Below are 14,858 nucleotides of genomic sequence, written 5' to 3' on the forward strand. Positions count from 1 at the left end.
TGTGATGCTCATAAAACATTTGACTCCTTTCTTTTAGAATCAGGTCCTTCCCAGATTCAGTTTTCTGTGCCCTTCTGTCCTTCAAGTCAGCTCCTAGGGAGATGACATCTGTGGGAGATGAATCAGGGCACGTCAATACTTTCTCCATCCTGTGAAGCTGTGGAGAACAGAGCTGCACAGCACAGCTTTCACTCTAAATTATTACATGCCTCCAGGATGACATGGATCAAAGCAAGGACCTGAGAGGACATGTAAAAAGCAATTTCTCAGGGTAGCTGAGTATAATTGAGTGGAAAAAAAAGAAAGGGGGGGGAAATTACAGGTGAAAACCATTCAGATGATTTGGGAGCAGAGCCCACTGCCCATGCTGCAGGATGAAGGGGACCAGCAGTTCCTTGCTGCCCCTTTGAAGGAGTCTGGGAGCATCCTGACCCACATGCTGCTCTCTGCAAGGCTGCTGGGGCACATTGCCAGCCCTTCAGAAAAGGCTCTTTTTTACTGCTCAGTCCCTCCTTTCTTCATGCCTGTTCCTGACCCTCAGGAGCCCATTCTGCCTGTCTGACTGCTAATGATAGGTTTTGCTTCTGGGTAGCTCCAGTTTTCACTCTGCCGCTGGGAATGTGCCGAGCCTTTGTATTTTGCAACGTCAGACTACTCAGTCACTAAAAAGAAACAACACCCTGGCTTTGTGCTTTCCAAAACCACTTCAAGGAGCTTGATGGGTTTGTTCCTCCTTCCTCTTGCTTTCATTTGCACTACAGTGTTTTGCCACACAGCATCTGAACAGCTCATGTACATAGAGGGTAATGAAATCATTCTCTCATGCATGGAAATAAGTGTGTGTGTGGAGGGGGGACCACAAATCTCTGTTTTAGAAGCCAACCTGACGTGGGGCCAGTAGCATCAGGAGGAACTGGCAGTGTACTCAGTCTCCCAGAGGACCTGATGGTAAGGTTACCATGCACCCAGCAGGCATGGAGTGCCCAGCAAGCTCTGCTTTAGCATGCAGACCAACTCCTCCAGCCCTTTGCTGCCATAGCCAGTGCCTTCAGTCACCTGCAGATCTATGTATGCTTGACCCTCACCTCTATCAGAATGCAGAATGAGTGATTTATGCTTAAAAATAATTTAAAAGGTCTTGAAATGACCCAATCTTGCTCTGCATTACTGAAGAAATCCATGAAGCCTCCAGGACACCACCCTTTGCTTTGGCACAGCCCACTATTGGGATATTGTGTGCCAGAACAGCACACATGACCATGTCCATTCAATATGTACTGGTACTGGTGGGGTTACACCAAGATTAATCTTATCAGTAGAAATAAACACTGGTGCCTTCTTCCTTACCAGTAAATAAATAAGTAAACAAATCATCATGCTGCTACAGGTACCACAAACAAATCAAGCTCAAGTGAGATGCTCAAGGATGTTTATGTTAGGATCTTCCGTGGCATCTAAAGCCTTATTTATATTTAAAGGTTGCACTAACCCAGCTTTAAATGGATTTAAACCCACTTTTTGTTAGGCCAGTAACAGTGAAGACACTCAATAAGCAATTCACCTTAGCTCAGTAAGCCAGCTTTAAATCAGCTTGGTGCAGCTGCCAGACCTTCGCTTCAGAACCGGCCACTGCTGCCAGGGAGACTTGGCCAGAAGAAAAGTGCCAGCCTTCCCTATCTGAATTCCATCAGCCAAATCAACTCAGAAAGCTTTCCCCAATGAGCCCTGCAGCATCCTCACATCCTCCTTTGGCTTGGAGGGATGCCAGGTGGTGGCCAGCACTCTCCCCATGCAGAGGGGTCAGCTCCCAGCTGTGCTGGGGCAAGTGGGGATGCGAACCCTTCCCCCTCCTCACCACAGATCCCTCCCTGCCATCCCTGGCTGTCCCAAAGGAGCCAGGTAGGCTTCCTAACCCCAACTACAATAGAACAGGACTCAAATCCAGATCCCTGCTCTAGCATCCTCTTGGGCAGAGGCAGCATATCCACCTACCAGCAACTGCAGCATCATTCAGCATTTTGGGACACAATTTATTATGATGATTTGAGGGGTTACATGAGGAGCAGAAGCTGTTACCCAGCAACACGGACAGCGTGGTGGTTAACTTTCTAAGACTCTCCTGGCTCCTGTTCAGTGGGAAGCTGTCACACAAATAGATATTATGAGAGCCAGAAACCTTGTATTGCTTGTTTTGTTTGTTTTTAAACACCTCCACGGGATGCCAAGAGGACAGAAAAAACAGGCAGAGGGAAGAATTCCTACCTCGGAGCTGAAGCCAAATGATTCCCTTGACTCTCTTGCATGGAAGGATCCTTCTCCACTGGCTGCACGAGCTTTCACTTCCCCAGCCAGCTCATTTTCTCCTTCTCTGCCAAGCAACCTTCAGTCAATAAAGTCTAAATCCCCAAACGAGCGTGTCTGCAAATTTGCATGCGCTAAGTAAGTTCAACAGGATGTCAGAGCCTAATAGTATGTAAATACTATAAGGTGCAAGGAAGTGACTTTTCTGTAGCCTCCAGGAAAGGCATTTGTATATCATTTGTCACTCCATTCACTCTGAGTAGCCACTGGGACGATGACACTTCCCCATGGGCTGGGAAGGAGGGAGGCTCGTACCACACTACACCTCTGTCCGCCAGCACGAGCAAGCGGTCCTGGCATGGGGTGACTCAGAGCAGGGAAGTGATCAAGGCAGGGAAATGATCTGGCAAAGGAAAGCTTAAAAAAAAGACAAGAGAAAAAAGTGGAAGCAGGATGGCTGGGATGGAGAGCATGGAGGTGGGCAGGCAGCAGGGACAGCTGCTTGCACCCTGTGTCACCTCTGTGGGGTTTTTGGGCTTTGTGGGCACTAGGGCTTTAAACACTGCAAGATCTCAGAGGTCTCTGAAATGCTGGGAGAAGCAGGACAGCTTAAAATAATGATGATATCTGACCCAAGGCTGCTCACCCTGAGATGGGCAGCTAGGAGAGAGGAGCACAGCAAAGGTGAGCTCAGGCAGTGTCTTGCTCATCAGCAGTTTCATGAAGGGATTCCAGCTCTCACCAGGGCTCACTGAGCTTCTGTCCAGCCCAGCTTTTACAGGATGAGCAGTCTGGAGACTTTCAAAGCTCTTTTTTAACTGAAAATGTCTCTGTGCCTTTGTGGTGAAGGTTTCATGTGGAAACTAAGTTTGTGAGCCACGGCTGTAAAATGCATCCATTTATCTTCTCGGGAGGTGTTAACTGAAAGCCAGTCGTTATGAAATTGTGAATATTCCAACAAGGCCCATTTCAGCAGAGACCTCCTGCCTGGCTCAGGGTAGTGGTTAGGCTTTAAATATAGTTCTTTTCTTACTCTGTGAGGGATCTACCCTGAATTGAACCCCTTAGAGCAAAAGTTGGAGCCCACGGCAAGAGTTTTCCTGCCTCGGTGTCAAAACTCAACCCTTGTGTACACAAGCACAGCTCCACCAATATTAGAAATACACCAATCTTTCTGCCCTTTGGCCCAAATTCAGCTAACCTTTAAAGAAACAAACTGGCCCACGTGCTTTCTAATTAAGGCAGTTTCACCACAACGATTCAACATGCAGGGAAATGACTCTGCACAGCTCCCCATCCTGCTGTAGGAAGCCCTCGGAGGGCGTGTTTATAGGATCCAAGGCAAACGTTAACTCATGATGGCTTTTACAACTGCACATGAACATCACTTTATGTTAAGTGCACTCCCAAAGTGTAATCCCCAAGTCCTCAAAAGATTAGTCACTATCCTGGTTCTTGGGAGCAGGATGAAGCTCACAGCAGGTTTAATGGGGGGGGGAAATGAAAAATAGAGAGAAAAAATAAGTCCTGCAAAGAAGGGATTGTAAGCTCCAGTCCTTGCATCCACAGAAGAAATTTAAAGGACTATAAGCTCCCACCAGGTTTCATCCAAAGCCTGGGGCTGTGAGATAACAACAGAAATGGTTGTGTTCTTAGAAAAGCTGCTTTGCCTCCCACATAAAAGATAGGCAGATGCAGAGATACTGGGCTCAAAAAGCAGGAAAATCATCTCTGGGGCTGCAGTGTTCATCTGTGTGCCCCATGGCACATGAACAACAGCAGCAATGGGCAATAGCTGAGGAAAATGAGTGTCTGGATTGCAGTTGCTACCTCCAGCTCCTGCAGTGCTCTTTGCACTGCTTCCAGGTACTTGCACTCTGCCTGGCTCAGCCCCAGCTGAAGTCCATCCACCCAACCGTCCATCACTCAGCTTTAGCAAAAGTGTTTGCTTCTCATGGCATGATCAGAAAAAGCCCACATTGACACACGTGTCTGAATGCTTTGGGCACTGCCTGGGCAGTGAGGGTTTCCTTGGCACCCCTGGCCTCCTCTTCCTCTGGAGGAAGCAGCAGCAGCTCCATGCTGATGTGCTTGGAGAGGGGTGCTGGTGGGGAATTTGAAGGCTTCTCTCTCAGGAGATGAGAGCTGTCATAGGCAGCAAAACTTTGCTCCTAGACCACAAGGATGGAGGGTGTTGAGAGTATAAAAGCTTTTATGAATCCATCCCCTCACATCTGAGCCTCTGTCTCAGCAACTTTCTTTTCAGGTTGCCCAGAGAGAGTGCTAATGATTTTCCAACAGCAAATCAGCCCAAATTTACCCTGATTTTCTAGCAGGTCATTTGATGGTCCTCTGAATAGTAATTACATCAAAACCAGACACTAAATCAGGAAGAGTTTAGTCTCACATTAGGTCAAGAAGAGCCCAGACCCTCTAAAGCTCCAGTATTGCTCTTCTGCCTCCAGGTTGCAGCACAGTGGCTCCTCTGCACACATGGTCTACCAAATGCAGAAACCCAATTCAATTGAAATAAATGTCCCATTTGCTCTTAGGAGTCAGCTTACTCCTAATTACAGCAGTGTCCTCTCCCTGCTCTGTGTTTATGTGACAAATCAGCTCCTGTGCCAGTGGCCTTTCTTCTAAGTTGTGTCAAGGATTTTGGAAAGGAGACACCCAGCGCATTTCTGGCTGGTAGGGAAAGCAGCCAGCCAGAGCTCTGCTGTGATGGCTCTTTTTTAGGTGATCCTGCCTAAAATGCCCTCGTATCATCTGCTACTAAATTACTGAACATCAGCACAGCCAGTATGGCAGAACTACAGGTGTAATCTTTACCTTCACATCTCCGTGTCCAGTTTGTTGGATGCTGTGGCTCCCATGGAGCCAGTGAACACAACCATGTGATTAGAGGGGAAAAATTAGGGTACGAGAAGGAAATCTGGATAATTCAGCCATGCTCCTTCATTCACCTGAGAACTGAACTCTGTGTCAGGCAACCAGAAGGATCAGTGTCAAAAAAAAGTGCTGAAAGGCCACTGAAAGTGGATTTGGTCAAGACATACAAATTCAGGGGGAAGAGACCAATCCTCTCCATGAGGAAGGGAAGGCATCTGGCCTTTGCAGCATGACCCTGGGCCATGGGGACAGCCAGAAGAGCTGCTAGGGAGCAGATGGGGTGGGCCAGCAGTGACCTTCCTGGGCACTGGAAGAGCACAGTGAGAGCAGAGACATCTGAGCATCCTCAGGAAGTCGAGTGAGCAAGAGAGGAGCTGCAAAGCTGACTGCTGACTCTTCTGCTCACTGAATTTCTCTACCCTCCTTAGAGACTGACATCCTTCCAGCCCTCTTATCACAGACCGTCTCTCTGACTTACTTTTCTGCTGAGTACATTCACTGAAGAAGTCTTTATCCAGCAGTTACCTCAGATAATGACAATAAAGGACTCTGCCACTGCCAGCAGATGCATATTTCCTGGAGCTTTGTATTTAATGGGGTCGATCTGCTTTAAACATCCAAAACATTCGTTCTGCAGCTCTTCCAGTAGGAAGCTTCTGCAACAAAAACATATCCTGTTTGGGGATGGTGCTTCCAGCCAGGGAGATGAAACCATTAACCCTGGGGAACTCACTGCTGTCTTTGGATAGGCAACGACAACATTTGCAATCCAAACCCCAAATTGTACCAGCAGTCCTGCCCCGATCAAAGGGCACAGACCCACACATGGGTTTCTAAAGGATGTGTGTGCTGAGTAAAGAGCCTGATATTTATTCAGTGTATTTATCCTGCACACATGCATTACACCCATGCTAGGGTTCCAGGGGAACCGCTTAGCAATTGTCAGGAGGAAGGCTGCTGAGGCAGCTGAACTCTGCTCCCTCACACACACCCTGGGATTGCAGTAGTGAGAAGATGTAACTACAGAGAGAAAAGACCTTTTGAGCCCTGCCCCAGAGGGAGACAGACAGGTCCTGTACAGGTTTTAGCTGTACTCCTCTGGCACAGACACAAACCCTCCATACACACACAAGGATGATGAACCTCAGGCAGGGAATAGCTCTCCCCTAACACCCAATACGATGCAGCAGGCCCACAGGAGAAAGGGTTGTAGGCATCACTAAGCCAAAGAGCTACCTGGATCCCTATTAGTGTTTCTGGACATCTCTGCTGAAAAAAGCTACCAAGACACTAGATTGGTACCTAAGGAAGCAGCATGTTTCCAGCTGTTCTCCAAACAAGCTGCAGACGTGATTCCCTCCCATTGAGACGAGTTTTTCCATTCAGCTGCTGATGAATCACAGTAGCTGGTATCTCACCTGCTGAACAGCCCAAAAGCAAACATTCTGAACATTTTTTGTTCAGATAAGGCCATCCACAGCCAGGATTTGTAACGGCACAGGCAAAGTACATATTGCACACATTAGGGGAACAGAGCCAGACACTGCCAGGAACCTTCCTGTGAGCTTGTGTGAATATGAACGTTACCAAGAGGAACCAGAGAACATGCTCAGCTGCTAATTCAAGAAGTTAAGCATTTGAGCCATTTAAAATAAATTCTTTCAGAACAGGGGCTTAGCAAGATTTCAAAACTAATCTGCTCCAGAGATCCCTTCAGTCTATTTTCTCTGCTCCTGGGTGAAAAAGTTGGAAGTCCCTATTTTATAATGCAGTAATCCTAGAACACTGACTGGCTTAACCCTTTAGTTTGCCACAGTGTTTGGCCCAGCTCTTTCTAGAGGACCTAAAATTGTCCTCCTAGATATTATCTTTCCATTCTAAGTCAGTTCAGGAATTAATGTGAAGGGATTTTAATATGGCCCAACCAGCTGGAAGGTTTATGATGGGAAATTCTCATGCTGGGGCAAAATAAGTCTACTACACATAGGTCTAACTTACATGCAGGAAATCTTATACCAACACTCTGATCTCTTTTAGTTTTTCCTGGGTAATAATTTAAATCACTTTAAACAAGGTTAGAAAGAAACCAACTGTTCAGTCATATCCTCAGGTTTGCCTAATCCAAAGAGCTGCACTGCTTTATGCAAACTGAGCATGTGGCTGTCACTAATCTTGCAGAGGAAAGAACACTATATTTACCTGATAAATAAATATACAATATTAAGATATCATTTTATAAGTGACTCACCTCTACACATACAGCTTATTCCAGCACTTGCTAATAAGTGTTATCAGAACAGGAGTTAAGGAATTACAGGCTTGTAAATCAATTGAGCTTTGTGATACTCCTTTCCCTTACCTTTCTTCTAGATAAATAGAGGCCATATTCAGGGCTTGGTAATAGTGGTGGAGTTTCAGTTCATTTCCAGTAATGGAAATAACAAAACCCAGAATTTATCCCTGGGCTTATAAAAGAAGCCTTCAGGACTGGGTAAATACAAAATAACTCATGAATATTGGACAGCTTGTTCTGAAATGTGGAACTACAGCCCATCAGTGCATAAACAAGTGAGCACAGCCAAGCAGGCTGGAAAGCAGCCTTCTGAAGAAGAAACAGAGCAGCTCAGCCAGGCTTTGGATGCAACTTACTTGGGTACCACATCAGCATGATGTCAACCAAAAGAGAAGCAAGTTATAAAATGTATCAAGGAATAAAAATATTTGTTCCCAAGTTCAACTTCATGGTAAGACTCAAGTTTGCACCACTTGTAAGTCAAGAACAAGGTGTGTTCAGGAATACTTTCTGACTTGCAGAGCCCGCTACTGAAGTGCCAGGTACAAATGACAACCCAGTTTCTTTTTGCATGCAAACTTTTTTGCTCTGGCTCAGAGCACATTTGCTTTCCTGCATTATAGAAGCAGCTGAAAATTAAGCCAACCAGCTCTAGAGGATTTCTTTTCTATTTTTTTTTTCTTTTTAAATAGCAGAAGTAATTAATCTGCTTCAGAGAATGAATCAGCCTTTTCTGAGCTAGAAACGCACAAAGGAGGAGATTGTGGCTGTTTCTGGGGCAGGAGGGAGGCTTACTCACACAACCAATGCGGCAGAGGCAGACACCAAGGGTGGGCAGCTTTGTTGTGGGCAGTAAAGGAGGAAAATCCCCAAAGCCAGACTCTAGAACTCATCAGTGCCACCCTGTGCACCCGAGGGATGGGCCATACCAAAGGGAAAGGGCTCGGCATCAGGCAGTAGTGCTGCAGCCTGGCTGGGAGAAACGAGCCTGTGCAAAACTGATGGGGTGGGGAGGGCTGGAAGGCATTCCCTCTCATCCCACAGCCCCACTGTTGCATGCCCAGCCTCTGAGAGGCTGCATCTCTTTGGCAGCAGGGCCCATCTTTTCATTTAAGTACTTTGTGGAGTCTCCTTCCCTGGAGGTCTTCAAGACTCACCTGGATGTGCTCCTGTGTGACCTGATCTAGGTGACCCTGCTTCTGCAGGGGGGTTGGACTGGATGATCTCTAAAGGTCCCTTCCAACCCCTACCATTCTGTGATTCTATGATACTTTGATCTCGTCGCAGTGATGGAGGAAGATTTGCCACAGCTTTGTCTCTTGGCAGGCTGTGGGAAGTAAACCATGGCATACAAAAAGTTGCTCCCTTGTACTATGGGAACTTCTGGGGCTAAGAGCTCGCTGCTTTCAGCAAATGTCATGCAGTGACTTAACAGAAAAGCAGGATGGCTGAGGAGCAGACAGTTCCCAGATAGGGGAAATCAGCACAACAGAAGCAGCACGGAGATAGCTGCCTAATTAAAAATAATGCAATTTAGCTGACAGAGCAGAGGGTAACAAAATTATTCCTTAGCTACACTTCTACAAATAGAGCTGTGCACCAAAGTCATAAATAAATAGAAATGAGGCCATCCTCATCCATCGATTCCGAGAGAGGAAAGGGGCTCTGTTGCTGTTTCCCTCCCTTTGTCCCCTCTGTCTGCCAGGGCAGGCTGGGGATAGGCTGTTTGACCAGCAAAGGATGAGCTTGCCATGCAGTCCCTGGGAGGAGGACAGGGCTGGCATGCCCTCCTTCATGGCATCAGCCTTGTTGGTGGGAGGGGGGTGAGGAAGGTCAGGCATCCCTGACTCCCCATGGAGAGTCTCACTGCAGAGCAGACAGGAGCAGAATAGACCTGGGGGAGCAGAACAGACCTGGGAGTCTCCAAATTCATCTGACATCTGCAAGAGCAAATTCACCAATATTTTCCATTTTAAACCACAACTAAATTTAGAGGTTTTATGGTTGCAGTGTGCCTCCTTTCCCACACTTTCCTGGAATGATCTCCAAATTCCTCTGCTGTCCTCGCTCATTAAAATGTGACTCAGCTCTCCCAGCTGGAAAAGTGGAGACCCACGCTGTCCTGAGATGGCCTACTGCCATTAGGGATGGTCTGCATCAGTGTCAGCCAGCAGCTTGGGAGCAGCAGAGGCAACAGAAGGCTTTGCAAGTTGGATTTGGAGGAGAAATCAGTGTTACTGAACCTGGGAGTATTTTGTGAGCAGCTACACAACTGGAGTTTCTCTCATGTCCCTGTTGGGAAAGTCCTTCCAACAGTAAGGACTGACCAAGGGCAGATGCACAATGGATTCTAATGGAGCAACACTACAAAGGGGAAATTCTTCCACTGCCTCTAAATATTCCCCCCAAATGAATACTATGTATCAGCCAAAGTATAGTCAAAAAACAAATGGGAAGTCAACACAAAGTAGCACCAACTACTGACACTTATTCTAGGCCTGCCAACATTGCCTCCTACCACATACAAAATCTGACACACAGTGCACACAGTGCTGGAGCAATGTCACTTCTGAAATAAACTGTTACCTTCAGGATATTTAAATGTTTTGGAATGGGCTGAGTGACTGCAATGCTGGGTGAGGACTTCATCCACTCAGTCCTCCTGCCTTTACCCAACATCCTTTAGCAGCTCAGTAGGTTTCGCAGAGCACCTTGAAACAAACCATCAAATGCTCCAGAGCTTTTTGCAAACACTATTGCTTGCTTAAGATTTTCATTGATCTGTGGCTTCAGCATGCCCAGCACTTTGAAACATCAGCTCAGGTATCAAACTAGTAGAAACAGCTGAATCTGTGAACGATACCTGTTCATTACCTCAAATAGAGAAGTCATCGTGCTGTTAAACTCTCTCCTGCTGCTTTCCACAGATGTGGAAGGCTAAGCTGACAAAAAGACAGCAAATGCTCACCTGCCATATTGCACAACCACTTACTTTTAACTGCACTCTTTAAGCCACTCTTGTAAAATCCAGGCTATGACTCAGGGACTCATGAGCTCCCCACACCCTCTCCCTATTTGTTTCCACATTCAGCCTAAAGAAAAAAAATCAACTCCTTGTCTACCACAGATGACATGTGGTAGCAATCATAAGGCTTGGCTGTGGCTCACTGGTTATTTTTTCCTAGGAAAAAGGAACCAGATGATATTTGCCCTCGAGGATCCTGAGTGGCACTCAGAAGTTGCACAAATGCAGCAAACCTTTTCTTGAAGCGTCACCATCCTGTGCTTTGCTCCAGTTTGTACAGCACATCTTCAAAACTGGAGCAACTGGAATGCTGTGACAATCCCAGACCAGACCTACCAGCATGATGCTGCCCTCTGTTAGAAGGAGAAAGTCAAGCCTTGAAACTTGACATAACCCTTTTTTCCCTTCTCCCAGTTTGGTCTTAGCATCTCGGTTGACAGCACAGAATCCAGGAGCTCTCTGTAGAATGAAGATACAGATTGTTTGCCTGCTCTGTTGCAGCACTTGCTGTTCCTGGTGCTGTTTCCTGGTGCCACTGAGAGATGAAGGCAGCCTCTGCACCATGATGCTCACAAGCACTGTATGATGTCTTCAAGACCCACCTGGACATGCTCCTGTGTGACCTGATCTAGGTGGATCTGCTTTGGCAGGGGGGTTGGACTGGATGAGCTCTAAAGGTCCCTTCCAACCTCTACCATTCTATGATAAACTGCTGCACATGAAATGCTGACAAACACTGGAATAAACTTGAATTTGGTGGATAATACTAAAGGGATTATAATATGTTAGAAGCATGGAGTCATTCTCTAGCCTCCCCTGTGTGCTGAACACCAGGGCTATCAGGCTGCAGGGCCACATCTGCAAGCCACTGAGCTATTTTTCACCTTGTTAGATAAAAAAAGAACAATGTACAACATTAACAATGAAACAGGGATAACTCCCTGTTATGTGTTTGTTTGCACCTACCAACTGCTGTATTTTGCACCCAGGGTGGTTGTGTGAACAAACTGGATCTGTTCAGTCCCACTGGGTGATGCTACAAGCTGACTTTGTTGACACAGTGGGTGGTATTTCCTCTGAATCATTACTGATAGACCTTATTGCAAATATTAAGAGCAAGGATATTCACCTGGCTGTTAAATCTGAGCTCAGGTATGAGCACAGAGTTTATCTGAAGTGACCCTAACTGTATCACCTCTAAGAATATTGCTTGCAGCCTAATCTATGGCATTGTGTTGCTACCCACTAGCAAATTACACCCATCTCCTCCTCATGGCTCTTTAGGGTACAGTGGTGGGATTAAAAATCCCTCACCAACAGAATAAATGAAAGATAATGATTGAAGACATGGAAATAAACGGGAGGGAAGAACAAAATGCAACTTAAGAACAGTTTTCTACTCAGTTGCTCTAGGAAACCTGTCTGGCACACAAGAAAGAGTTACAATTCAGCTTCCAGCAAATTTGCAGACATCTGCTACCAGCCCAGTGAAAACAGAAGTTAACACACAAAAGCTTAAAGTTTGTCATCAATAGGATACAGACCTAAAAGAATCAAACAGCATGTCTCATGGAAGGGAGAAGTCTGAGTTTGGCAGGGGTCTTAACCGAAAGCAAGGAAGACCCCATCCTACTTAACATCTCCCTTCATGACAGAGCAAGGGAGAGAAAGTTGGGAGAGTACTGCTTGAGCACAGTGTGAGGATATGCAACAAAAAGGAGTTACTAAGAGGGACGGTGTAAGATCAGAGCTGACAGCAAAAGACAAAAGTTGGACAGACACCTGGGGATGTAAATCCCAGTTTCCCAGCCCCATCAGAAGACAGGAGGGGCCTGAGGAGGGTGTTAATTGCCACACCTACCAGGTGAGGTATTTATTTCTAGGTGAGGTGTTAAGGCATGAGAGGCACTAGAGGGATTTCTGAACCTTGTAGCCCTGCTCATGCCCAGGGAAGTCAGAAAGCCCAGGACTGCTGGGGATCAGCAGAAGCTGGAGTCTGCTTCATGAAAGCAGATGGCAAGTTCTAGCTTGTTTGGCACTGCACAGTGAGGAGAAAAGCATGCAACTCCTAGTTCTATGTTGATAAGAGAGGAAAAACATCAGACTGAGAGGACCAAGCAATCATAGTGCAAATATAAAGTACAAGAAAGCCATATAGTTAGGGAAAAAAATAGAATATCAGTTCAATAAAGTTCTGCAACTTCCCCTTCCCAGGAGACTGGGAACAATTGAATTAAAGTGGTGAGTAATAAGGCGTAATATCATTCAGTGCTTAGATTTGCTGACCTGCCAGGTCCCTTCCTGTCCTACATTTAGATTATCCTCCACACAATGGGTCTTGTACACTGCTTGCATTTTTGCAGCAAGATTCTTGGATGGTAGCCTAGAATAGGATTATTAATTTAAAACAGGACCAGAAAAAAAAGTCCCAACCCATGCCCTAACCTCACAGGCTTCTGCAATTCAGCCCACCCTCCTGGCCTCTCTCCAGTTTTGGCAGCCACTGCCAAAAATCAAGCTTAAGTGGCTGGAAGAGAAATGAGATTAGTGGCCAGACAGCCCAAATTCTGAGCAAGTTCAGTAGGACAATTGCAACCGTACTGGAACTCCTCTGACTCCAACTTTTCTTTTTTACTGACTTACAGCAGAAGTTTCCTCACAGACTACCAGGGAGCCTGACATGTTTCACAGCTGCAGCCTGTTTACTCCGAGAAATAGCTCAGTAATCCAGGAAAAACAACCTACAGTTCACAAGGCTGATCTGGTATGAGGAGGGAGGACAGTGAACACCGTTTTGGGATATTTCTCCTAAGATCAGTGTATCTCAGCACTCCTCCCCCACCCCCAAGCTCCGGAATTCAGCTCTGGATGCTGATGTTGCAAGAAGTCACTTCAACATTGTAGACCTATTGAGCAAAAGGGAGGATGAGGCAGGAGAAAAGTATGTGAATAAACCCAGGCAGGACTTGGGAGACTTTGTCTGAAAACCACTGGATAACAGAATCTTTCAAAATAAAAGCTAAAACCGGCCCAGACCTCGAGCAGACACAGCAGCCGTACGGTAAATGCTCTTAGATGCACCGTCACACCCAGACACAGCGAGACCACATCCCGCCTGTCACATCTGCAATTCGGTCCACATTGTACCCACATATCACAGGTAATTCGGACCAGGTTGCATCTGTCCGCTGAGTAGTTGCACCTGCGAGCTAACCCACATCCAGCCCCTAACGCGGCATCATCACAGCTGCAGTCCGGACCAGCTCCCACCTGTATGTTCCCCCACCTGGACCTCATCCTACCGATGCATTGCACTGTTGCATCTGCAATCAGGAGCGACTCCCACTTTGCCCACGTACTGCCAAACCGGACCATATCCCAGCGACGCGATCTGCTGTCACACCTGCATCCCAGCCCAGGTCCCACCGGCTCCCGCACCTGCAATGCCCCCCGCCGCTCCAACAGCGCCGAGAGCCACGGCCGAGTATCCCGCGGGGTTCTCTCCTCTCTGGGCACCGAGCCCGTCTCAGCAGCTGGGACTAACGGAGAGCCGGAGGGGAGGGATGCCCGGCGGGGCCGCAACCCCGGCAGGCGAGTCGGGGGAGATTCAGCTCAACTTCTCCCGCCCGATAGACCCTGGCGCTGCCGCGATGGCCCCGGCGGGGCTGTGCCTTACCGCGGCCGTCCGTGGCGCGGGCGATGCGGTGCGGGGGGCGGCGAGGCGCGGCGGGCTCGGACCCTCCCCCGGCGTCCGCAGCCGCCGCGCTCTGCCCGCCCGCCGGAGCCGCGCCCGGTTCCGGGGCGGAGCGCGGGCGGTGCGGTGCGGCGGGGCAGGATCGGCCCCCACGGGGAAGTTTCTCACCGCACGGGCGAGAGATCCGTGCCGGAACCCCGCTCACCGCCGGGGGTAGCCCCTCCCGCAGCCCCGCTCCTCTCCCGCAGGCTGGCTCTGGCGGAGGTCCGGACAGAGCCTCCCACGAGCCAACGTGCTGCCTCTCCGGCGCTGCAGAGAGGTCTTCAACCCCTGCAGCGTGCCCTGTCTTCATGTCGCCCGTGAGCATCCCAGAGGCAAACGCCTTGGCAAGAGGCAGCTTACAGCCCCAGCGTAAGGGTCCTTCTCTGTGCAGCCACAGGGACTTGAATGCCCGGCCTGGGAATCATGGAAACTGATGACAGGCTACCCAGGCGGGCAGAGAGCCAAGGGACCCTGTGCCCTCGTCTCAGCAATTTATGTGCTTCGCTTTCAACACCTGTGAAAAGAAGGAAGGGGGGCTTTTACCTTTGGTAAAATGCATCAGGTCTCCAGAGGAGTGGTGAAAAGGTGGAGTTAAACTAAATATGATCAGC

General features: G+C 47.9%; 1 protein-coding gene across 6 annotated transcripts in view; it reads right to left on the bottom strand.

Annotated features, from left to right (window-relative positions):
• LOC104552999 (inverted formin-2) overlaps positions 1-14,272 on the bottom strand; it is a 44,100-nt gene extending 29,828 nt beyond the window's left edge. For 5 of the 6 annotated variants that reach the window (XM_061997879.1, XM_061997878.1, XM_061997875.1 and 2 more), the window contains exon 1: positions 13,950-14,272. The gene's annotated coding sequence lies outside the window, so the exon portion shown is untranslated. The remainder of the gene's footprint in view (positions 1-13,949) is intronic. The other variant, XM_061997876.1, reaches the window with a different exon arrangement.
• Between the last annotated feature and the right edge of the window lie 586 nt (positions 14,273-14,858).

The sequence above is a fragment of the Colius striatus genome, chromosome 6 (assembly GCF_028858725.1).
Source record: "Colius striatus isolate bColStr4 chromosome 6, bColStr4.1.hap1, whole genome shotgun sequence".
NCBI classification, from domain to species: domain Eukaryota; kingdom Metazoa; phylum Chordata; class Aves; order Coliiformes; family Coliidae; genus Colius; species Colius striatus.